At 38.2% G+C, this 24,924-nt stretch overlaps 1 long non-coding RNA gene across 1 annotated transcript; it reads right to left on the reverse strand.

Moving 5' to 3' along the window:
- Window positions 1-1,272: 1,272 nt before the first annotated feature.
- Window positions 1,273-24,922, reverse strand: LOC147824275 (uncharacterized). Its single transcript, XR_015442595.1, has 5 exons — window positions 24,786-24,922; window positions 15,459-15,580; window positions 12,821-12,911; window positions 11,709-11,765; window positions 1,273-9,029 (listed from the first exon to the last, which is right to left on the reverse strand). It is a non-coding gene; the product is annotated as an uncharacterized LOC147824275 (long non-coding RNA).
- Window positions 24,923-24,924: the final 2 nt, after the last annotated feature.

The raw sequence follows: 24,924 nt of genomic DNA on the forward strand, positions 1-24,924 counted from the left end.
ATATGACAACAGCAGCCTCATATACATTTTAACTGATGAATTATAGCAAACATTTAAAGCAGAAAAAAGAAGGAACACTTCTCTCCTCATTTTAGGAAATCAACATTGTGCTAATACTAAAACTGGATAGAGATAATAGAAGAGAAAAGTATGAACAGAGATAAAAATTTGTTTAACAAAACAAACTATTAGAAGTCAGATCTGGCAGTATGTAGAAAGTGGTTTTATTATAGGGATGGCAGTGTTGGTTCAGCATTGGAAGATCCACCGCCAAAAGTCATCATTTTAACAGAGGAAAGGAAAAAGCCATATGATCCTATCAGTAGTTGCAGAAAAAGTATTGGACTAAATTCTACAGCTGTTAAAGCTATCAGGAGACTAGAAGTAGAACAGAATCTTCTCAACAGATCAAAGACATCTACTCCATACTTCCAGCAAAAACACCTTATATGAATGGAGAAGATACAATTTTTTCTCCCTAAGGTGGAGAACAAGGGCATATATGCCTACTCTTCATCAGTCCATTAAACTTTGGAACATAGGCTCAAACCAAAATAGTCTGGCAATAAAAAGAAACAAATAGCATAGGATTGGCAAGGTAGATGTAAAATCTTTATATGTAGATGAAATGATCATTTACACAGAAAATACTAAGAAATCTCTAGGAGCACCTTGAACTTGTATTTGAAGTTAGCAGGATTAGAAAACACAAGTTATGTATAAAAATTCAGGTCTATGTATACTTGATATAAATGAAGACATGTAGGAGTACAAAGTCCTAGAAAAGTAAAAAGAAAAAAATAACAGTGTTGGAAGACTTTTATTACCTGATTTTAAGACTTCTTCTAAAACTACAGTAATCAAGGCAATGTTGGTATAAGGAAAGACGTATAGATCAATGGAATAAAACAGAGAATCTAGAACTAGAACCACACATATATGATACACTGAGTTTTGAAAGGTTATTTAACATTAACATTTCATGGAACATAAACTCAAGTCAAGAACAGAGAAAATGATAATATTTTCAACAAATGGTACTAGAACACCTGGTATCCTTACTAAAAAGGTTAAAGTCAACTGTTTATTTCCATACATAAAAATAACTTGAAAGAATCTATGAACCTAAATATGAAAGACTAAAACTATAAAACTTTAAGAAGAAATTATAAGGGAAATTGTTCATGCATTTAGGGTAGGCAAAGAATTTCCTAGCATATAAAAAACATGATGTATAAAAGAAAAAAATTGATAAATGATTCCATCAAAATTTAGAACTTTAAAAGACATCATTAAGAAAATGAAAAGTAGTCCTTAACAAGAACATATTTATAATACATATAACCTATGAGCAGAATATATAAAGGACTCTTACAGCTCATTAATAGACAGCCCAATTAAAAAGTAGACACAAGAAGACGATAAATAGCCAGTACAGCACAAGCAAAGGCATGCAACACTAGAATCAGAAAAATATTGATCAGTACAATAATACAATCGTATTATACACTCTTTAGGGAGATGAAGTTAAAAGTTTTACAAGAACAAATGTCAGCTTAGGTGTGAACCAGTTAGAACTTTCTAATACTGCTAATGTGAAAGTAAAATGATAAAACCATTTTGGAAAACAATATAGAATTTTCTTGTTTTACTGTTAAGAACTAACAGTTCTGTTCTTAAATTTTTACTTAAGAGAAATGAAAACACATGTTCACAATAGATTTGTGGATACAGGTTGACTGTCCCTTATCTGAAATTCTTGGGGCCAGAGTGTTTCAGATTTTCATTTGAAATCCACTTCATCTGCAAAGAGGGTAGCTAGTCCTGCTTTTTTTCTGGGTTCCACATGGATTATTGTTTTCCACCCTTTAACTTTCAGACTATGAGTTGCTTTTTGAATTAAATGTGTTTTTTTGTTTGCAGCATATTGTTGGATCTTGCTTGTTGACCCATTCTGCCAGTCTATTTCTTTTGATTGTTGAATTGAGACCATTAACATTGATGGTTATAACTGATACATATTGACTTATCATTGTCATGACTTTTCCTTTTTGTTGGATTCTCCCCCTTTGCATTTAATTTCTTGTTGTGCCTCATGGATTCATTCTGCTGGGCTTCCTGGGTTTGTGATCCTCGTTGTCTTTTCCTAGGATATTGTCTAAAATTTTTTGGAGTGCTGGCTTGGTATTCATGAAGTTCCTGAGGTGCTCTTTGTCATGAAAATATCTTATTTCTCCATCAATTTTGAAACATAGTTTTGTAGGGCACATCAATCTGGGTTGGAGGCTGTTTTCCTTTAGGGCTTGGAATACGTCATTCCAAACTCTTCTTGCCTTGAGGGTTTGTGTTGAGAAGTCTGCTGTGATTCTGATGGGCTTTCCTTTGTATGTAATTTGTTTCTTTTCTCTAACTGCTTGTAAATTTTGTTCTTCTGTTGGGTTTCTGGAATCTTAAGTATTACATGCCTATGTATAGATTTTTTTTTTTTTGATCAAGGCTAGTTGGAGTCCTATATGGCTCACTTATCTATATGTCAAGTTCTTTTCCCCTGCTTGGGAAGTTTTCTGCCACCACTTCTGTGAACAGTTTTTTTTTTTTGTTTTTTTTTATGTCATCTGCACTCTCTGCTGTTTCTTCATTGACTCTGATCAGTCTTATGTTATTCTTCTTTGTATTGTCTAGCAGCTGCTGGACTGATTTTTCATGGTCCCTCAGTATTTTAAAGAAATTTTTCTTTTCCTGGTCACTAATTGCAATCTTATCTTCTATATCTGAAATTCTGTGCTCACCTTGGCTCATTCTGCAGTGTAGACTTTCAATGGAGTTTTTAATCTTCTGGATATCTGTTTGCATCTGTTTTATGGATTCCATTTGTTTCCTATGTTGAGATTCCATCATGTTCCTCAACTCCTCTATTTTTTTGTCTGTGTCCACTCTAAATTTATTAATCATGTCTTGCACCGTGGGCACAACCTCTGTTGTTATCTGAGAAATTATTTCTGATTTCATTTTTTCCAGATCCTCTTTTGCTGCCAGTTCAGGGAGTCCAGGTGGTTGAGTATCAGATTTTTCCATCTTGTTTCCCTTTGGGGTTGCCTTAGGTGATCTGGAAGTCTGGTTTTGAGACTTGTTTACATGTCTTCTCATTTCAGCAGATGCTGTCCCTGCCGTCCCTTGTTGAGGCAAGTTTTTGCTCACCCAGTGGTCTTCAATTCTCAGCAAGCCACTGAGCAGCCTTTTCTTTGCTGCTCACCAGTACACTACTTCCTGGGTTCAGAAAGGTGGTCTCCTGCATCCCTGAGCTGACCTGTTGTCTGGGCAGGCTTCTGACTGGGGCCTGTGCATACTTGGGATGGTATCTAGGTATGCCACTGGCTAGGGTCCCTATGTAGCTGTTGTCTGGGAGGGTCTTTGGCTAGGGGCTGTGCACCCCAGTTCCTGTTGTCTGCACAGGCTTTATCTAGGGTCTTGTGCACTTATCAGTGGTATTAGGGTGAACCCCTGGCTGTTGCTTCTGTGCCTATGCAGCTCTTTTCCAGACAGACCCTTGGCTTGGGCCGGTGTGCTCTAGCCTCTGGGGTTGGGGCAGAGCCCTGGCTGGGATCTGCTTGCAGCCATGCTGCTCTGGTCCACACTGCTGCTCCCCCAACTAAGGTGGTCTGGTGTGCATTTATTGCAGAGATTCTCTTCACTTTTCTAGTGGGCTTTAATTTTCATCAAGGAGCCTAAGAGAGGTCCTCTTTCTGTTGTTCATTTCTACTCTATCTTCTTGAGCTCAGGACAATGGCCTGTATGAGCCCTGCAACTCTGTGGTGTGGATCCAGGGAATGGCTCAGCACAGCCATGGAAGAGGGGGTGCTGGCACCCACATGGTTCACCTCCTAGGTGATGGAGGGGGGCTCTGCTTCTCAGCCAAGAATATTCTCTATATGTCCAATTATTGGAAATCACCCTTTGTGAGAGGAAGGAACTACAAATATGGAATCTGGGAATATGAGAAAAAGATACACCATTTGGACATTTTTGCATTTTAATTTAGTAAAATTTGCATAAGTTTTACCATTTTAACTACTTTTAAATATGTTGATCAGTAGCATTAAGTAGTTCACACCGCTGTTCAGCAGCCATCATCATCCATCTTCAGACCTTTGTAAAATCTTTCTAAACAGAAAACTTTACTCATTAAGCAATAACTTCCCATTCAGTTCTACCCTCAGCCTCCGGCAATAATCTGTCCAAACTGTGTCTCCATGAATGTGATTGATTTAAATATCTGCTGTAATTGTAACCACCATATCTGTTGCTTTGTGACAGCTTCTATCACTTAGAATAATGTCTTCAAGGGTCATCTATATTGTAGCATGTGTAGTGTTTCCTTCCTTTTGAAGCATGAGTGGTGTTTCCTTGTGCCCGTATCCCATGTCTTACTGCTCCATGCATCCATCAGAGAACTCCTGGGTGCTTCCATTGTTTGGCTATTGTGAACAATGTTGCTATCAACATTGACATCCAAATTATTATTTAAGCCCCTGCTTTCAATTTTTTACTGTATCTCAGAAGTAGAACTCCTCTATTATATGTTAACTCTATATTTAATTTCTGAGGAGCCATTGCATTTCTACCACCCACTTTGCAGGAGTGTTTCAGTTCTCCACTTCCTTGCAAGCGCTTGTCATTTCCTGTCCCTTCTCCCTCCCTCCCTCCTTCCCTCTTTTTTCTGAGACAGTGAGTACCAGCGGACGTGACATGTGCTCCCCTCCCGTGTGTCTCTGGAGGATCGTGGAGCTGAGGTTTTGCTCAATCTGTCTGCTCGCTCCTCAGCTCCTCTGCTGCTGTCCGGCTCTGCTCCATGAACTGAGGTCTTTGTACCACTGCATCCTTCCACCATGATGCTTTTGCCTTGGATTTTGACTTACATTTCCTTATAATGACGTTGGCCACCTTCTCCTATGCTCTTCTGCCATCTGCATGTCTTTTTTTTAAAGAAAAGTATTTACTCAAGATCTTTGCCCATTTGAAAAAACCAGGCCATATTTCGAATATTCAGTGGTAAGAGTTATTCTGAACTTTTTTTGGGGGGGTCCTGTGGATTGAACCCTGGGCCTTTGCCCTGAGGTACATTCTAAGCTCTGTTTATTATTTATTTTTGAGATAGAGTCTCATCACTAGCTCACTACATTGCCCAGGTGGGGGAGAAATTGGAATCCTCTTGCCTCAGCCTCTTAGGATGCTGTGATTACAAATATGTGCCACCACATAGGCTGTTATTCTGGATTAATGCCCTATCAAACACATGTTTTGTAAGTATTTCTACCATTCCCTGGACTGCCTGATTGTATCCTTCAATGCATAAAAGTTACATTGTGACATAATTCAACTTACTTTTTTGTGTTTGCCTCTGACATCCTGTCTAAGAAATTATTGTCAAATATCACAAAGCTTTCCTCCCATGTTTTCTTCTAAGTGCTTTATTGTGGCATTAGATTTTGATTGTGGGTATCATGATAAACTTGTGTTTATACAAATGTGTGTGTGTGTGTGCGTGAAAGAGAGGAGAAACAATGTGTTTTTTTGTATTGAAAGAGCATAAAAGAAATTATACCCCAGACCAGAATTTAGTTTTCAAATAACTTCCTCCTCTAAGGAGACAATGAGTCCTGACTAAATGGGTAAGTGTAGATTTTATCAGAAAAAAAATTATCAAGGATTTCTGAAATTCTAATGGGTCCACATCAAAGTAACAGAGGATGTACCTTTAATATTCTGCCAGTGGCTGAATTTGTGATGTTTGAGTACCAAAATATTAATGGCAATGCCTTATAAACAATTAAACACAAATTTATGCACCTATAAACATGGGTGGGATGCAACAACAACAAAAATGGAATGTCTTATTTAAAAACAAATACATGTAAATGAGATGAGAGACTTAAAAGTAATTGCTTTGCAGACCTGGGTGTCATTGTTTCAGGAAAGGATTGGGCACAGTTATCCATGTTCTGTGTTGGGAAGAGAACAGTCACCAGCAACACCAGTTCCTTCTGACAGGAGACAGCTGCCCTGCCGTGAAGCTTGCCTGTGGCCCACAGCCCTGGAGGTGATGGATGTGGCGGCAACGCTCCTGGGGCAGGTGCTTCTTGGGCCCCAGGGGACCTCCAGGGTGTAGGGACACCATGGGAATAGAGTTTCCTCCACACAGGTTGGAATGAAGAAACCATGCGGAATGTGAGGAACTCTCAGACTTCTGACCTGAACTCTTCACAAATTCAGTATTTTGGGAAAGCATGCAGGTTGCTCAAATTTAAAAAGGGTCTAAATACCATCACAACCAAACAGCATGAGTGATGCTTCCTGGGTTCCTGCATCTAAGGAAAATATACCCACAAGGGACATTTTCTAAGGAACATCTGGAGAATTTAAAGGTAGAAAATACAGTAAATTGGGTCTGAAGTTAATTCTCCTAGGTAAAATAATTGACAGTATCTTCTGGAAGAGGTATCTTCATTTTTAGGAGTTGAATGGTGAAATATTTAGAGAATTGTCCTAATTAGTGACACTTTCTGGTGGTTTGTCAAAATAAAGATAGTTAAAGCAAATTCATGTCTAAAAAGGTATTGATTGCTGCTTTATTTCAAGTTTTCTGAAGTTTTAAAACTGACTCAAAGTTTCAGGAAGAGAGGTGAGACTGGCTGCCTGTTAGACCCTCGATGGGAGTGGAAGCAGTAGCACCTCATTTCTCTTTATCTCGGTGGCACCCTAAAGAATGAGAGTAAGCCCTGCTCCCCAAGGTGTTGGCATATTTATAAGTGACCTAATCCCTGACAAATGGGAGCATCGCCTAGCACACAGAAGAGCTTCCATAAATGTCTCCTCATATTATTAGGTTTACTAATATTATCATTGCCATTTGGGGATTTTATTCATTGGGGAATTTATAGATGATGGGGCTTGAAAGTCATTTGAAATCAGTCTGTAATGCTGTAAGTATGGGACAACTACCAAACTCACAACTACAGAAAGAAAATAGAACAGGCACAGAGTTGATTTTACATATAACTCTATAAATAAATTCCAGTGTCTCGTATAAAGTTGACAATGAAACATTAAATCATTTTCCGACCAGCTAACTAAGAACACCTCATTATCTCAAAATGAAATTTAATAAAACAAGTGGGGAAACCATCGCTGTTGACTTCTCAGAATCCACCAGTGCAGAAGGCACCGTCAGCGTCAGCAACCTGAGAGGCGCCGGCGGAATGGACCCCGCCACAGGCCGGGAGCCAGAGTCCTTAAAGCTGGCGGTGAGCCAGGTGTGGTGCGAAGTGTGTGTTATCCTTTTAATTCACCACTGCGTGGGACCCTGTAGAACTAGCACCACTATAAACCACACTGCGTCACGCTTCCACCAGCAGCAGGCCCAGCACGTAGTCAGTTTAACTCTATGAGCCAGTAACGATGGATCATAATACTGCTGGGCATCGACACGGACACTTTCACTGTATGCAAGGCAGCATTCAAGGGACAGCTACTCCAGGTGGGAGACCTTCAGGCCCACAGACTCGGATGAGCAAGCGGGGAGCTGCAGGGTGGGCACTGCCTACTTTCAATCGAGTCCATTCTGGGCGATGTAAATGTAGATCCGGGCAAAACCAGCCTTTTCATTATTGAAAGGTGAAATATACGGGAGTACTGGAAGCATTTCACTTTTGGTGTTTTCATTTTATTCAGAGCCACTTCCTTTAGCACTGAGAAAGGCTTCTGCATTATCTCACTGTATATCACTGAGTATTTTGCGTTCATTATTTTTTCTTGTTTTTGTCTGTGGGGTTGATTGGTTTTCACGCCTCTTAAGCATACTGTACCCAGTGAATTCTTGAAAATCTGAACATTATATCTATCTTTACCAATCTAGTTTCCTCAAAATCTGTGTTATTTTTAAATTTTATGGATAATTGACATAAGAGATTAGATGCTTTGTATGAAAAAATAACAGAATTGTTTCCTCCCCACAAAAAAAATTGGCAATGTAATTCTGTGCAGTCAATTCATGCTTATTTGGAAAACACAAATTTCTTCCAATAAGATTTCTATATCAGGAAACAATTTAAGTATTACTCAATATTCTTTTGCATATGTGCCATTTCATTCAGAAGAAACATCAGATGAATTCAGAAACCTTCACTCTGTTAAACCAAGCTTCATAAAATGCACAAAATTTCCACAGTACTCACCTCAAACAGCTGCCAGGATACTTCAGTTCACAACCCAGGAAGGGAGGGTGTGTGCGTGTGCGTGCATGTGTGTGTGTGTGTGTGTGTGTGTGTACATGTTCAGATGGAAAAGAATATATGTATAGGTGTTTATTTGAAGGACACAGTGATATTTAGAAAGAAGTTGGAAAAAAAAGAAGAAATATGAAACAGAGGGACAGTAAACATTTGGAAAGACGACAGAGAATGGACTCCAGGTCATGCAGAATGAATTACCTACTGTGGAGGAAGGCATTGCAGTCACTGTAAATGGGGAGGAGACCGGCAGGGGCCCAGAACTCTCCTTGATATGGGCACCTTGGCGTGAGAACCACGGTGGCATAGGTCGATGTACATTCACTGTCTTTGTGGAGCAGAAGTCTAGGCTGTCTGCAGACCACCATGGGAAAAGAGAGGAGTCAGGAGTTTGAAGAAAGCGGAACACATCCGAAAAACAGAAGGATGAGGTGGGAGATCGGTGTGCCCCGCCGCACCTGCACCTGAGGATGGGACTCATGGTCGCACCAGCCTGCGGGCCTAGTGTCAGCCTCCCGCAGAGTACAGGTGTCACTGTCCCACATCATTAAATATTATCTTCTCACGGTATACCTGAGGGCTGGATGTAACTCATGTGTCAATACGACTTTATTATTGGCCGTTTAAGTCATCCTGCAAATCTCTCTGTTATTACCAGGGGGATGAGCATCCCATGCCTTGGCCTTCATCTGCAATCATCTCTGATGGTGGATCCTAGAGACAGATGGACGTTCTCGATCAGACCTAATAGGAAAAGTCACATTTTAACAAATACAGAGAATTTACATCTTTAAAAGTATGAAATATGTATAAATTGTAAAGTAGCTTAAAAATAGCATTCTAGGGACTATAACGAATTAATTTCTTGTTCCAACCTTTGTCCTTTTGTTTCACACCTCCTAAGCAGAACTTCTCTCATTGTTTCATCTCTTCCTACTTCCATGGCGCTTATGCTATTTTTTATTGAAATTTCAGTTGTAGACATTACATGTTACTTCTTCAAATAGAAAATAAGAATGCAACTCTCCCCCACGTGGCTAGTCCACACACACACTCTTCTATGCCTCATTTAATTATATACACTTCAAAATCAATATTTACCATTTAAATCAGGAGTAGAATGAAATATTACTCTTAGCAGCATATTGTGTGCTCTGAGCACATTGTTGTTCATTACTGAAATTTTTGATTTTTTCTCCGGGTGTGAATGATGACTTGGCAGTGCCTTCCCCACAGGTCCTGCTTCTTCCAATGTCAGGTTGCTTCAACTGCGCTCCTCCCCCTCCTCTCCTTTCTTGTGCTCTTCTTTTCTTCTTAGAGATTTTCATTTTGGCACCTCTTGACTGTACTGCGGCTCTCCTTACCTAATTCACACAGGGAATGGCGATTTCAGCATTCGTGGATTCCTGTGTGCCTTTCTCCAGTTTGAGAAAAGTGGTCTTCCAGTGCCTTCCAGAGAGAAGTACCTTTGCACATCGAAAACCTGAGCCCCACCTTGGCAGGTCACTGGGTGTCCTACATGATGTTTGTTTAAGGTGTTGCTTCATTTTAGAAATCAGTTTTGGTGGTGCTGTGGTGAATTCTGGTCCAAATATTTGTCATGTGAGCTTTTCCTTCTCTCTCTCTCTCTCTCTCTCTCTCTCTCTCTCTCTCTCTCTCCCCCCCCCCATGCCTCCCCTGCCCCCAGCACTTTCAAGTCTGGGTTCTTAACATCATTCTTGCTTCCCTAAATATTGTGGTTCATTTTATTTGTTTCTTAGTTATTTATTTGAACTCAGACTCCAAATTCCCTCTCCCTTTTGGTGAGTGCCAGCTGAAACTTCTTTTAGCTCCTGTGCTTCATGGGCTGCTTTGATTTCATTTTGCTTATATCTAATTCAGAAATTTGTTGTGAGTTTATTCAGAGTTGACAAGCGGACATTGAATCCTCCCCTATTGGCTCTGCTCCTCTTTTGTGGAATTACCAGTTCCCATGCATCTCATTCTTCTCATGCTGTCTTCTCCGTGCTAAACAGAAAAGCCACCGGTCTTTCTTCTGAGTTACACTTGTCACAAAAGCTACAGATTAGGACTCCTTACAAAAAGCCCTCACACTGGGAAATTTGTCCTATGTTGTTTATTGCTTTTAATTGGTGATTTTCTTGCAATTTCTTGTTTATTTTCTTTACTTTTCACTACTTTTAGAAAGTTGATTTTTCAAAAGTAATTTGTGTCCAAATTGAGTGATATAAACTACTTCCCCATGACCAGGAGTGGAACATCCCCATCTCAGTATCAGTCTCCAAATCCTAAAAATGGTTTTAGTCCTTTCTGTTTTGTTCTGTCTTTGGTCATGACCAGAATCTCATATAATCTCTTGGAAAATCAACTCTTCTTTGCTTTCAAAATATCCATCTCTTGGATCATAGTGTTTCTCCCACTTCTCATCAAAACCACTATCAACTTTGGCTCTGCACAAAACAATACCTTCTTCATTGCTCTCATTGCTCCTGTTCTTCCTCTGCTACACTTTGGTCACATCTGTTAGACAGAATAATCGTCTAAAATCACAAGTGACATTATAGTTCCTTGCTGCTTATACCCTGCTTGCGTTTGTCATGGCTGTGGAAATAAAATCCAACGTGCATGCTGCAGCATCAACATCTTCCCTGGAGTGCAACTCCTCACTCTTTCTTCAGGCATCTTTATACTCTGACTGGCATGTCTTTTTATTCTGCACATTGAGCCAATTTATACCTGTCCCAGACCCTGGGCTTTTGCTTTCCTCTGCCTACAGCACTTCTCCCTGATCTGTGCGTGGTGATCTCCCCTTCCTGCCTGGGGTCTCAGAGGAGCCTTTTCCTGGGTACCCTACTGAAGGACTTACTGCAACCCATTTCCCCTGCTCCATTTCCTGCGTTAGTTCTTTCAAAGCAGGATCCACTTTCTGGCTTCATTTATTTAGTTATTTTTTCATATATGTATGTATTTGCATAGGAGCGTCTGTACTATTTTTTTTGTAGCCTTATCACCAGTGTATGGAAGATGCCTTGGACACAGGCTGAATGCTTCACAGACATTTGTTTAAATGATTATTGCCAAACTGATGTTATGCTAATTCACAGTGATTATCAATTTTGGTTAAAGGTTGTTACTTTCATACTTTGATATTCTGTTGAAAAGCATACATTGTTCAGGAGGTGTTATAACTGTAATATTATCTTCTTAGTGTATTACAATGTTACATCTCTAAGAAGGGTATTAAAGCAAATTCTTGTAAATTGATACAAAGAACTCCATGTTTAAATGACATTATTTAGATCTTCTATTCATAGCATGTATCAAGGAATTACCTTTAATTTGTTTTACTATTACATTTTTAATTAAAGTTAGAATTCTAAATATTCACTTTTTGAATTAAACTAAAATAGTTCATTAGCACACCTCTTGGTTTGGTGGTTTGACAGGCCCTGAGATTGAGGTCTGAAGTCAGCGCTTAAACTGCAGAGAGAAATCACAATATCAGAACCCTTTAACAATGAACATAAGGTGCATACATAGTTAGTTTCCCACAATTAAACAAATATTACTTCATTTAAATTGCGATATCTTTGACATTTCTCTGAGAAAATCATGGGAAATTCTTGTGGGTAATTTAATTAAGAAAAAAAGTACAGGCTTAGCATCTGTTCTTTATTTAAATAGAAAAATACATACAATATAATTGCCTCACCTATTTTCTTATACTCAAAAGTAAATTATTAATGCTCAATGAACTGATGATTTTGTTTGAAGAGAGGGTAGTGTATTCTGAGTCCGGCCTATCAGTGATTAAAATGCATTGGGAGGCACTTTATAATGTTTTATCCTTCTCTGCAAAACTGCTTTTTAAAAATATACTGAGATAAATGTATTGAAATTTCTTCCTTGGTGATTTGATGATAAACACACAACACATACACAAGCACACAAGTCACTTACATCTTGTCCTTCCTTCCTATCAAGAATACATCTTGAGAATGTTTCCTTCGCATAATTTTCACATTAAAAGGTTAGAAACTCTTAGTTTGATTAGGTTAAAAATAATTTTAGTGTTGCTTTTTGTACCTGAGAGTAGAGAGAAAGTCAATTTAATGGCAGTTTGAGAGCTTTTCTGCGAGTGATAAAATGAAATTGATCGAACGTACATTAGTGCTTTAGACTCGTAAATATTCAGGGACCTAGGAAGACTTCTACTCCAAAAGTATATGACTTATCAAAATTGCTGGGGCTCAAGAGTGTTCATAGTAAAGCTCCAATCCGCCTGGGCCATTCACTTTTCTTTCTTCTCGATTTGGCCCCAATGTCGTACAATGCCTCCTGGGCATTTGATACTGTCACCTTCACTGTGCAGGTACAAATGACCGAAGCCAGGGCCTTCTGCCCCCCAGAGCAGGTGATAAAGCGCATGAAAGAAGGAGGAGGTCAGCTCCGCAGTCAGTGGCCACAGACGTCATGGGACAGTCAGGCCCTGGGCGGAGGGAGAGATGGAGGTAAGGCGAGGTAAGCCTGCTCACCTGGGGATCTGCATGCTGCAGTGTTGGCAGTCAACAGCTACACTCACTTCTTACTGTACACATAGCCTACTTCATTCCTGCAAGCCATCCACTTGTAGCACAGTTATGCCATATAGATTTTTGGGGAAAAAAGAGAATTAGATTAGACAGAAAAAACATTTTTATCTTTAGATACACTTAAGTCACTTTCTGTAGTTCTTCGAACTTTCTGTGAACAACATGTCAGTGCTGTGAAGTGGTAACAGTGTACGGAATTGTACAGGGCACGTTTAGAACTTATGTTTCCAACAAACAGCCTTAGAAAGAGAGAAGGGAGTGAACTACTCCTAAAGATTTCCTCCATTTACTCTGTCATCTTAGGGTTTTCTCTTTCTGTTATGGTGACAGAACCACTATGTTAACACAAACGTCTACATTATGATAACAAAATTATAGCATTACATTAGTAGACCATAAAGAAATAGTTGTATTAGTAAAGTTATTTCTTCATAAATTGCATTACCTGAATATTTCTTATAGAAAAGGATCTATTACATGAAAACATAACAAATACCTCTAGGTCTAACACTGTTCTTTACTGGCGCTTAGCTGGGTGATTATTTCCATCTCAAGAGTAATGATTATCTCCTTTCACTATTTATAATTTATAGTGTCCTTTGTTTGTACACAACTTTTAAGACAATACAACAATTGTCATGCCATACAAAAGATGTGTTGTGTTACTTTTTTCTTCACAATACAGTATGTCTCTCATTCCCTCAAGAGGATTATTTAGGAGCGCCAGAATGCAATTATAATTTGGATACTATCGCAGGGTTGGCCTCAGAGAGAACATTGAAGGCAAATGATTAAAAAGAAAAAAAGAGATCTAAAAGATAGTTTGAGCATTTCAATATGCAAGTGAATAAAAATGCCTTTTCTTTTTAGAAAGGATTATTCATATTCATGTAAACTGCAAGCAGTACAGTCAGGGCAGGATAATGCCTCAGGATCTACATATACCAGAATAGAATGAAGACAGGATAAGGAATGCTCATTTCTTTAAAAGAGATACACCTTCTGAGTTAATGACAGCTCCCTTTACCCAGTTGTCTATTTGTGGCTTCACTGCAAATCATATTTGTGAATATTTTGGGTTGAGTGTGTCAGAGAGAATTTAACTTAACACACCCTGCACTTTTACAAGGGTCCTCACCACAAGGGGCCCTTTCACCCGCTCAGCCAGCCAGGCAGGGTCTGGTGGGCCAAGCTGCGACCTGAACCAAGCAAAGCTGTGACAATACATCCAATAGTCACTGTTGAGCCTTCCCCTTAAATTTCAGTTAGGATAGTGTCCCAGTAATAAGGCAAAATACCATTGAAATTTTTTGACTCCTAACATAAAATTTATATAATTAGAGAAAACTGTTATCCAGGAGTAAATATGCTTTAGGAAAAGTAAAGTTTTACTCTAAAGTATTATCCTTATAGTCAAAACTGAGAATTAAAATGATGTTATTAAAATACTTAACTTTCTGAAGACATAATGAAAGCATGAAAGGTATTACATGTTGTAAGCATGTTCACTAATGGCAGTATTTGTCTGTTCTTAGACGTCCAGAGAGAGCAGTCTTATTTCTCTTCAGCTGCTCTGGCCATTGCCAGCTCGGCTCATTAGAAAGAGGATTTATTTTGCTCAAGAATAATGGGAAGTAGAAACGCAAGGCTGCTGACTTCATCCTACTTTTTCTCGTTAGTGTACTTGCTGCATGTATAGGCCATGTCTAGTATTTAGTAAGTGTAGCATTTTCTATTTGTTGCAGATTTAAAAGACAAGGTTCGCAAGTTCTGAGAGTTCTCAATTCAGCGGTAATGATACACTTTCAGAAACTCCCCTCGTGTAGTATCATAACTGATACTTACAGGGTGCATTACCTGAATGTTTCTTATAGAAAAGGATCTATTACATGAAAACATAACAAATACCTCTAGGTCTAACACTGTTCTTTACTGGCGCTTAGCTGGGTGATTATTTCCATCTCAAGAGTAATGATTATTTCCCTTCATTATTTATAATTTATAGTGTCCTTTGTTTGTACACAGCATAACATAAGCAAAGGAGAAACATTTCAACAGACGAAGTGTGCAAAGGCTCATTTAGAACAGCAGCTGAAATCTGAACTGGACCTTTAGGGGATAATTGAAGGGGCCCGGGATTTAGCTCAGTGGTTTCACCTCCTGCTGCACAAGCGCAAGGACCCGAGTTCGATCCCCGGTACCAAAAAAAAAAAAAATACTGGATAATTGAAGATCGGAATGGCTTAAGTGGAGAGTACAGTGAAGGGAAGGGATCCATGAAGAGGAGGGAGAGATTCAAGGAATGGCAAGAGACTGCTGTGGCAAAGACAGGTCCCGAAAGAGAGGAGCCGTAGAAGATAAATCGGAAGACGGGGTGCATTACGGAAGGCTTTACACACCCGGCCAGCTACTTGTTCCCCCCACACCGAGGGTCAGCTAAAGTTTGGGGGAGAGGCTGTGTTACAGTGCTGGGAGCACGAAGAGTGCTTCAACATGAGGGGGCCTGAGGTGTAAGCCGCAAAACTGGTGACTAATTGAATGGGCAGTGAAGGAAGAGGGAGACAAAGAACATAATACCTACTTTGGAGCCAGTGACCCTGGAAAGAGCCATTTAGTAAGCTGAGGACAGCAGCTGGGTTGTCGACAGTGGCAGGAAGTAGAGGAAAATGCACCTTGCTGAGTGGTCTTCATTTTTGAAGTCATCTTTGAGAACAAAATAAAGCAAAGCAAAGTGCTGAGGATAGGTTGTTTCAGTTCTGTTTAGGGCCTACCTTCTGGGTCTTGCTTGCATTTAGTTGGTTTGTTTTCACATTGAGTTTTAAGAATTCTTTATATGTTTTGATGTAAACTCAATGATATGATTTTCAAGTATTTTTCTATATGCTTTAAAAATTAATGTCTTTTGGGGTTACATACATTCTTAATTTTAAAGAAATCCAATTAATGTTTTTAAAATCCATGATTTGTTCTTAGTGTTACGTTTATAAAATCTTTCCCTAACCAAAACTTATAAAGACTTTTTCCTATGTTTTCTCCTTGTAGTTTTATAGTTTTGTATTTTACATTTCAAGTATAATCTGTATAGTTACATTTTAAATGGTGTAACAATAGATTTTATTAGATAAATAGATGTAAATTCTGTAATAAAGAGTGCTGTAGCTAGAATCACATTATTTATTTGTGCATATATGCAATAGTTCTATTACTAGCTATTGAAAAGCACATTTTTTTTTGGTGAATTGCTTCCATAGCTTCTTAGAAATTTAGTCATTCCTATATGCATGGGTGTCTTTCTGAACTCAGAACCCTGCTTTGAATGTTTGTCTCTACCCTGAAAATACAATGCCTTGACAAAAGTAGCTTCATGTGACATCTTTAAGTGTGACAGTGAGAGGGTTCTAACTTTATTTGCCATTCCTGGTCCTCTGTATTTCCAGATGAGTTTTCCAACCAGCTTAGTGACATCTACAAGAAGCTTGCTGAGATTTTTGGTTGGGAGATTCAATTTTGGGGAACCATTCGAGATGAATATTATGGCATGCAGACTACTTCTGTTACATTGTGTCGGTAGTGGCCACACAAAGTCTGGTTGTCGGACACTTAGGGGTGCATGGAGACATATCTCATGTCATATTTCAACTCAGTTTCTCCAAAGTTACACTTTGCCTCCTTTCAATATTAAGTAAGCTGTGAGACAAATCAGCATCACTGGGAAATATAATTTTGTATTAATGTTTCCTTTATTGGTTTAGCTTTTAACAGTTGTTTTTTATACATATAAAGAGCCAATAACATGTATCTCATTTCGCTACTATATTTGTTCTTCACCTCTATATTTCCATTGTAAAAATTGGAATTTTCATATTAAAAAATAAAAAGGAAGGCATTTGAAGTTATATGTATATGTGTTGGGACCCTGGTTCTACTGCTGATCAGGACTGTAATTATGAGCAATTTTCCCCTCTGATTCTGGGCTTCCGTATCTATATAACTAAAATTAGGAAAATATCGTTTACTTACTTTGGTTGTTCAGACAGACTAAATAAGCAACAGCAGCATTTATTGCCAACCAACATACAACAACATACTTTCTCAAATCCTTACAAAAACCCTACTTAGGGAGGCCTTTTGAAGCCTGTTTTTCTCAGAGAGATCAACTTGGCAAAGATTATCCAGCTGCTAAGGGGCAGTCCTGAGTACTATTTCTGTGTTCTCATGCCGTCCTTAAGACCATTTGTAAAGGTGAGCTTCCCATGGGTTCTAGAGTTCAGGACCTAAAGTGTGGTCAGGAGCCCGATAGTCTCACTTGTTGGGGACTAAAGGGTGGGCAATAGGGAAGCTCGCTGTAGGTGAGCTTGGAATGCTCAGTCCTTGTCATGAAGTAGTGTGCTATTTACTATCTGCCTCTTGAGTTTTGCCAGAAAGAGTCATATTGCTTTACAGCTTCTACCCCAGTGGCACGGATAAAACACCAGAGTGTGCCTGGTTCTGCAGTCTCCTGGATCTTGTAAGCATATCACTGTAACTGATACAACCTGTTTTGGCCTTTCTCAGATTACAAAATCTCAAGAACCCGGAGCTCCACAGGGGACCAACAGTAATAGCTTCATCAAATACTGCAGCCGGCCTGGTCCCCAATCATCAGTAAATAAGGAAGACAAATGAGTAATATTGCTCACAAGTCACCCTGACGCACTTGCAGTTCCATGTGGCTTCACAATCTTTCTGATATCTTTGCTCCCTTGGCCATCTTTCTTTAGCATGCTCCCTCTTAGGTACTCTCTCTTGAGGAGGCTTCTTTATTCTTAACTCTCAGATATTATTTATGACACTCTCACATGTAGGTCCTATCTGGCACAAAATAAATAGAGGATGGCTAGGCAGCTAAAATGGAAATGTCAATAGTGATTAATAATTTAGCCTGTTGAGGAGAGAGGTGACCTGTAAGGGCCACGTGACTGCTTTCTGAAAGGTAGACTGAAGGGGAAGAAGAAAAGGAAGGAGAGGTTGCTACCGGCCCAAGCCATTTTATTAAGAAATGACAAGGATCCATGTATGTTAGGGTACTTAAAATTTTACATTTAAATCATGAAGCCAACACAAGAACGTTACTATAAACTTTACCACCACACTTCTTAAAAACTACAACTTCCATTTCTTTTTTCCTATTTGTTATTTATCTTGTAAGTTTTCTAAAAGGATTTGGATTTGTGATTAAAACTGTTCTTTTTCACAGTACAAAATGAGGGGCAGTTATCTAAGGCACCACACTTTTTTAGTTTCTGATTAATATGTAGCTGAAAATAGAAGTACTGATGAAGAGAACCCCTGTGAGTAGACCCATAGAAAGAGTGGAAATTGGAAAAACAAATACATGAATTTGACAAGGTTCAGATAATATGAAAAATAAATATATTAAAATAAAAGGTAACGTTTAATTTTCTGGCTCAAAAAGTTTGAAGAAATCTCAGTGAAAGTGAAAAATAGCTTTGGGAATAGAGGAAACATTTTATAAATGACAATTTTTAATTTCAGGATAAATACTTGAACTTGCTTCCTTCTAAAGATATCCATCAAATGCATGAATTGAAAGAGTATTTCTTTTTATTCCGTGAACTCTTCTCAACTTCTAAGCTGCATGAGAAAAATTCACAAAAAATAGATGAAAGAGAAGGGGATTTTCATGGCACAAATAGTTCCAGAGGTAGAGGTCAACAGGTCCGTGAAAAAATCATTTGAGACTCTGAATGAGTGCCAGAAATTCATTTCAAACACTTTCCTTTTATGGGTACAAGGCTCATCTTCTCAATGTTTATAGGGCACAGAAATAGAAACCAAATTATCTCCCTTTCTCCAGGAACATTTGATGAGAGAGGGTAAAAACTAGGAGATGCTGTCCTGGAGAATCCTGGGAACTATGAGTCCATAAGTGGTGTGAACACATTCCCTCACCTCTCTTGGCAATTCTACACTTTAATCATTCTAATTTATTCTTTGTGATATAAGAATAATGTGATACATGTTCAAATATGGTTTTTCTAAGTAATAAAAAAGTGAAGGAAACATACTGCATATATGCGTGTTCTATGATGTATGAGGTACAATAAACATACAGTGAATGTTTGAATTAAAGGTTTATTATAACAAAGGAAACATTATCATTAATCTCCCTCAACTTGAGCACACTTATCCCGCTGTCTTTGACACTTTCTGAACAGTTGTAGAAATCCTTTTTCCTGGGAGTCTTTGGCTGCCTTGGCTACCCCAGTGTCCTGTGTCGATTCAGAACATTTACCTTCACGGTCTTCTGCTTTTGAGGAGGAGCCAGAAGACGCACAGCTCCCAGTCTGGTAAAGTAGGCAGATGGGGACACATTGTCATGTTTTCACAAGGCTGTCTTTCCACCTGACAGCCAAAGGCAACAGCACTCCACAGAGCTTTGATCGCACGTTGTAAAGACACTCAGGAAAAAGCACTTCCAGAACTGCTTAAGAAAGTACCAAGATGATGGGATGAGTGTGTTCTCAGGTGGGGAGATTCTGAGGAGGATTTATACCAGTATGGTGTCTTTTGCTGTGATTTATTTTCTAAATTTAAACATTTCCTGTGCACTTTGATCATGTAGCATGTTTCCTTCACTATTTTATTACTTGAGTAAACTGTACTTGAATAAATTGTTCATATTATAGTTAAACTCACTGCATCATTTTTTCAAGAGGAAAACTTATTTTTCCACTGGTCTCCAGATTAATGCCTATGACCAGGAAAGTGTCTCTCGGTCGCTTACCTAAAGGTTCAGCAGGACTTTTCACGGGATTTAGAGACACACCATCTGAGCTTCTTTCCTCAAATGATGTTCCACACCCACTTATTTAACCATCGTCCTCTGTCAGCCTTCGCCCTGTACACATTTTCTGTTCCTCTGTGATTCGCTGTAATTTTCTCACTGTAGGGTTCACAACAGTGCACTTGTGTGGGTCGGGTGGAGTTTCAGCATGCCTGGCTTTGTGATCTGCCTGGGCTTTGGTGGCGCACACTTTGGGTGTGTATCAAGGTGTGGTCTTGGGGTCTGAGTCCAGTCCCTGGACTGTTCCTCTCTTGTGCTCTTCCCCACTCTACTTGCTGCCAGGAACTGAGTGCCTTTGCTCCATTGCACCCTCCCACCAGTATTTGTGCCATAAGCCTCCCTCTTGTGGACTGAACCCCCTGAAACCTGAAACCGAAGTAAACATCTTCTCCATATTGTGACTAATACAGTGCTTTTCCCAGAAGTTTGTCTATTGGAATCCAGATATCCTGTAAATCCTGTCATGTTCAATGACGACATGCTACTACCTCAAGGTGATCATTTCTTCCATATTTGGAACCCTTAGCTTCTGTACTTGTACCATAGCCTTTGATGAGCTCTTTCTGTATTGTGTTTCATTATGCTTCTATCCAGTTCTATAATTAGAATATGAACATTTTGAGAGTAGAGAACATTGTCTATGTGAATCTCTCACAGGACATAGCACAATGTTTTGCCTACAGGAGATAGTAAGTGACTGTATTGATACATGTAAGGACTCTTTAGTCTTTAGAAAGTCCATCTCCTTAGTATGACATTCCTGCTGTTATAATTTTTTCATTTGGAAACACCTTCCCTTGAGGGCATTTTGGAAAAAGTGAGAAGAATCTCATAAAGTCATGTGAGCTGTCTAAAGGACATAATTAGACATTTTTAAGTTTAGGGCAGGTTATAGAATCAGAATGTTGTGTAGTATCTATAATTTACAGATTTGTGTTGTATGCAGTTTGACCCTTTTCAAAGTTTGCCTTTATTTTTAGCTCCTGAAAAGTAACCTCTCACCATGTGGAATTTTGTAAGTGAGACCACACCTGATAATACATGTTAAATAGATGACTCAGGTGGGGACAGATATTCAAGTCTAAGTTTGGGGAATGACCACACCTGGAAGACAAATATGTCAGAATCCCTGGCATTTTGGGGGAGCTTTGTGTCATCACTCACCTTGGTGGGGGCCAGGGACGGCAGTGGATCAGTCCACCCTGTCTACGCAGCAAAGCGCCAACCGTCTCTGACCTCAAGCGTGGGTAATGCCATGCTGCACACTGAAGCAGGAGGACTTCGAGCTGCCTGGCCAGAGCCCCTGAAGACCCTGCCCTGCACAGCCCAGCCTTGGTGGCTTCTGATTTGTATCTCTAATGTGTAACAGACATAATCATGAGAATAATAGGTTTCCTTGGGTTCTGCAAGTCTTCGAAGAAATCATCTACTGTGAGAGTGGCTTTGGTTAACCACAGGCCTGGCATTTGGTGTCTGAAGTGAGGATGGTGTTTGTAGACTCTTCTGCTGAGCTTTGTAGCTGGACTGAAAGTATTTGCAGCTGGGAGTTGGAAGTTTTGGGCTGATTTGACCATCTAGGGCACTCTATCCTTAACCTTGCCATTTGCTTAACTCTAAGTTCTATAAAAGCAAAGTATCTCTGAATTACAAAGAGAAGGTACAGGATTTTACCTTGTTCTCAGTTTTCCTTGCTCATAACTTTTATTTATTACCTCTGACCTTGCTCTGTGATTTATGAATTGATTTCTATGTCCATCTCACTCAACTGTAAGCTTTTCAAAGTGAGAAACACTTTTATATTAATTTCTGTATCAAAGGCCCAGCTCAAAGTAGGTGGTCAATAAATGTTTACCCAGTAAAGGAATTAATGAATATCTGAATGGAACTATTTTAACCTAATTTACTCAGGATTGCTATATTTAGTCTCTATCACTAGCCTATGATGTAGAGATGTTGCGGGTCTTATTCCCATGTGCTTCTCTTAAATTAATATAATTATTATTCCATATAGTGATTTTAGAATACTCCTAGAGAGCTAACAAGTATTATATTTTAATTAAGAAGAAGTGATTTCAGATTCAGAATACTTAGGAATATATTGAAATGTGTTGTTTCACTGCATGGCCCTAAGGGACCCCTGTGATCATTTAAACTTTGTCTCTGTAAAAAGAGAAGAATCAGCTATAGTTTCCTACTGTTTTATTATGAACATTTTAAATGGGGTGAGAAATATTAGTATTTTATTTCATCATCTCCAAATTCTGAGTATATATAATATATAGGCATTCTTGGGACCAATACTCGGAATGTGTACATGTGCACATATAAAGCTTTAGCACATATAAATTTACATAATTTTTTGAATTGGAATTTTCTTGGATTGGGATGTAAATATTTATTATTCATCTTTAGTATAGATTTTGGGATATATCTCCTTTCTAAGAATATAAATATTTATTATTCATCTTCACTGTAGGCTTTTGGATATATACTTTTTATACAATTTTAAAAACATTTCCTCAGTGTTATGAGTATTGTACTTAGTGTAGATTATTGGAAAAATATTTACTAGTTTCAATCAAGGGTGATTAAACATATCACAATTTTCTGATAACTTTGCCAAAGATACAAAATTTGAGAGACCATTTCCCATGCCCAGAATAAGTGTGACCAAGGTCATTTACTAAGAAACTTAGGTTTAAGTTCATTTCAGCTGTAGATGAATTATAGTTTCTAGTAAGGGATAAGAGATCATGGAGAACCAGGCATGCTTTCTTTTCCATAGAATACAACGCCATCTCACTGATTTTCTCCCTTGTACATTTATTCATTCATTCAACAAAACTATATTGGGTATCCGCTGAGGCTTAGGTGTTATGCTAGGTGCTGAGGTTACAGAAACAAATTAGATACTCTTTGGCTTCAGAAAATAATCAAGTTGCAGCTCAAGTTGGTGACTTTTTAAAAGTTTATAAACATCAATTATAGTTTGTACATATTCAAGTAAACTAGCTTTAGAATATTCAGCTTTTTGTGAGCAGTTTTTGTGAAGAAAATAGGAAAGTGTACAGGGTAACACAGTAGAGCTCACACTGCAAGACCTGGAATCGATCTTAAATCTGCTGCAATCTTCCATTATCAATAAGTAGTGAACATGGAGAAAGTGTCTCTATGAGCCCAGGTTAGAATGCAAGTGAATTGCTTATATACGAAGACTTCATGAAATCAGTTCTCCAGTAAAATTCAAGGACTTGAGCTAAACTGTGTTGACCTCTTAGATCCTGAGTGTGTGCCATAAGACAGGAAGTTTCCCACTTATGGGAGCAAACACGAGTGTAGTCTGAGTACGGCCAAGGTAGGACTGAGATAGTGCAGCAGTCAGAAAGGACAAAAGGCAGGGCCTGTGAAACAAAACTCAGCCATTTCTCCATTGCCCAGGCTTACCCTTGCAATGTGATACCAATCTGTAGTTAGAAAAGCAAACGATGGCTCTGAAATGAAAAGGTTGGGTTTTAACAACATGGTGTTTTTACATCATATCTTTCAGATACTTAGATTCTAGTATTTAAGCCAAATAAAATTAGCTGCTATGTTTGCTTCCATCCATTCATTATCTGATAGGCTCACTGCAACTAAAATACTTGGAGCATAATAATGAAGCTAGTGTTATGAGAGTGTAAAAGTGTGTTGCTTTGCAACTCAGAGTTCTTTGTATAATCAAATGATTTTTTGAGAATTTTACATTTATTATAATACTTCAAGCCAAATATATATATAAGTATATATGCAAAGAATTTGCAGAATGCTTGTAAATTACATAAAAGGACTGAGATAAGTGGTACTTGAATGGCCATAAAGTCAAATGTTTGTAAATTATACAATGGAAAATTCTTTAAAAAGAAGAGAAGAAAAATGCAAAATGCTAATGACAACCTGGTACATCAGACTTTTTAAAAACTCCAAGAAAAATTTTGGATTTTTGGAAAACTTACACAAACATCTTGCTAGATTAATAAGACTATATTAATAATACTAAATGAACTGTAAACACATTTTTTAAAAAGATGATGAAGAAAGATAAATCCTCTCTTTATCTCATCAATATGACCAGTGGATGCACAAACAGTTTAACTTGTTTGGGATTAGAAAGTGCTAAGGGAAGGCAAACATTTGCTTAGAGAAGAAGGGACCCTGGAATAAGCCACAGGTAGTTGCTCAGTAGTCGAAGATGAGCACTGAATTCAGGAGCATAAACTACTTCATGAGAGGAAATAATCAGGTCTCATCTGCCCTTACTAAACTAATTACTCAGGAGTCACGCTATCGCATAGCATACTTCGTTTTATTTACCAGATGTAACGATATACAATGTAATGCGCAATTCATCAGTTCTCATTCTTCATGAAAATTTGGAGCCCACTGCTTTTTATAAACTATACATTTTAGAAATTTTACAAAATGGAAAACATGAAAATAATTATTTTCTTCATATAGATACAGATAATTATTTTCCTCATTCGATACGTTGGATTAATTAAATAGGAAATAAAATAGTTTATTTTAGTTATTGTAAAGAATTCTGTTAGGCTATGAAGACTTGAGAAAAAAGGGAGAAACCGGGCCGCTTAGATTTTTGTTATTGGCACATAATAAATTTTATTCTAAAAGCAAGCCTTCTTTTATGTTTATTATTTATTTTATTATAGCTGTTATTCAAAATGTAGATATGGAGAAAGCTAGAGGTTAGAGATTTCATTGTCTACTCTTGCTGCATGATCTAGAGCAAATGATTTAACATTCCCTGATTTTACCTATAAAGATGTCTTCTTGACTAGTTTATTACAAGTAGTACAAAATAAATGAACTAAAAATAAACATGAAATTTATAGCTTTAATAAATTTATTATTATTCTACACAATTTCAAACAATTTAAATATTTATAGCCCATGTGCCTTCCACTGTGATTTGTTATATTTTATCAGTAAAGGCACACATACGATACAAAACAATTTAAAATCAATAAATATGCTAAGCATATAGAGAAAAGTTAATGCACTCACCAAGTTAATGTAATTGTAAACATTTAAGCTTAAATCATTTCTTGAGCTTCCTGGAAATTAAGACAAAAGGAGGTGGAAAGTCTGACTTCATTTCCTTGTGGGAGACTCTGGTTCACCATCTGCAGACGTGTTCTTCCGA

This window comes from Heterocephalus glaber, unplaced genomic scaffold, assembly GCF_053883595.1.
Source record: "Heterocephalus glaber isolate CG9 unplaced genomic scaffold, H.glaber_assembly_v1.0 deba00001550, whole genome shotgun sequence".
Lineage (NCBI taxonomy): Eukaryota > Metazoa > Chordata > Mammalia > Rodentia > Bathyergidae > Heterocephalus > Heterocephalus glaber.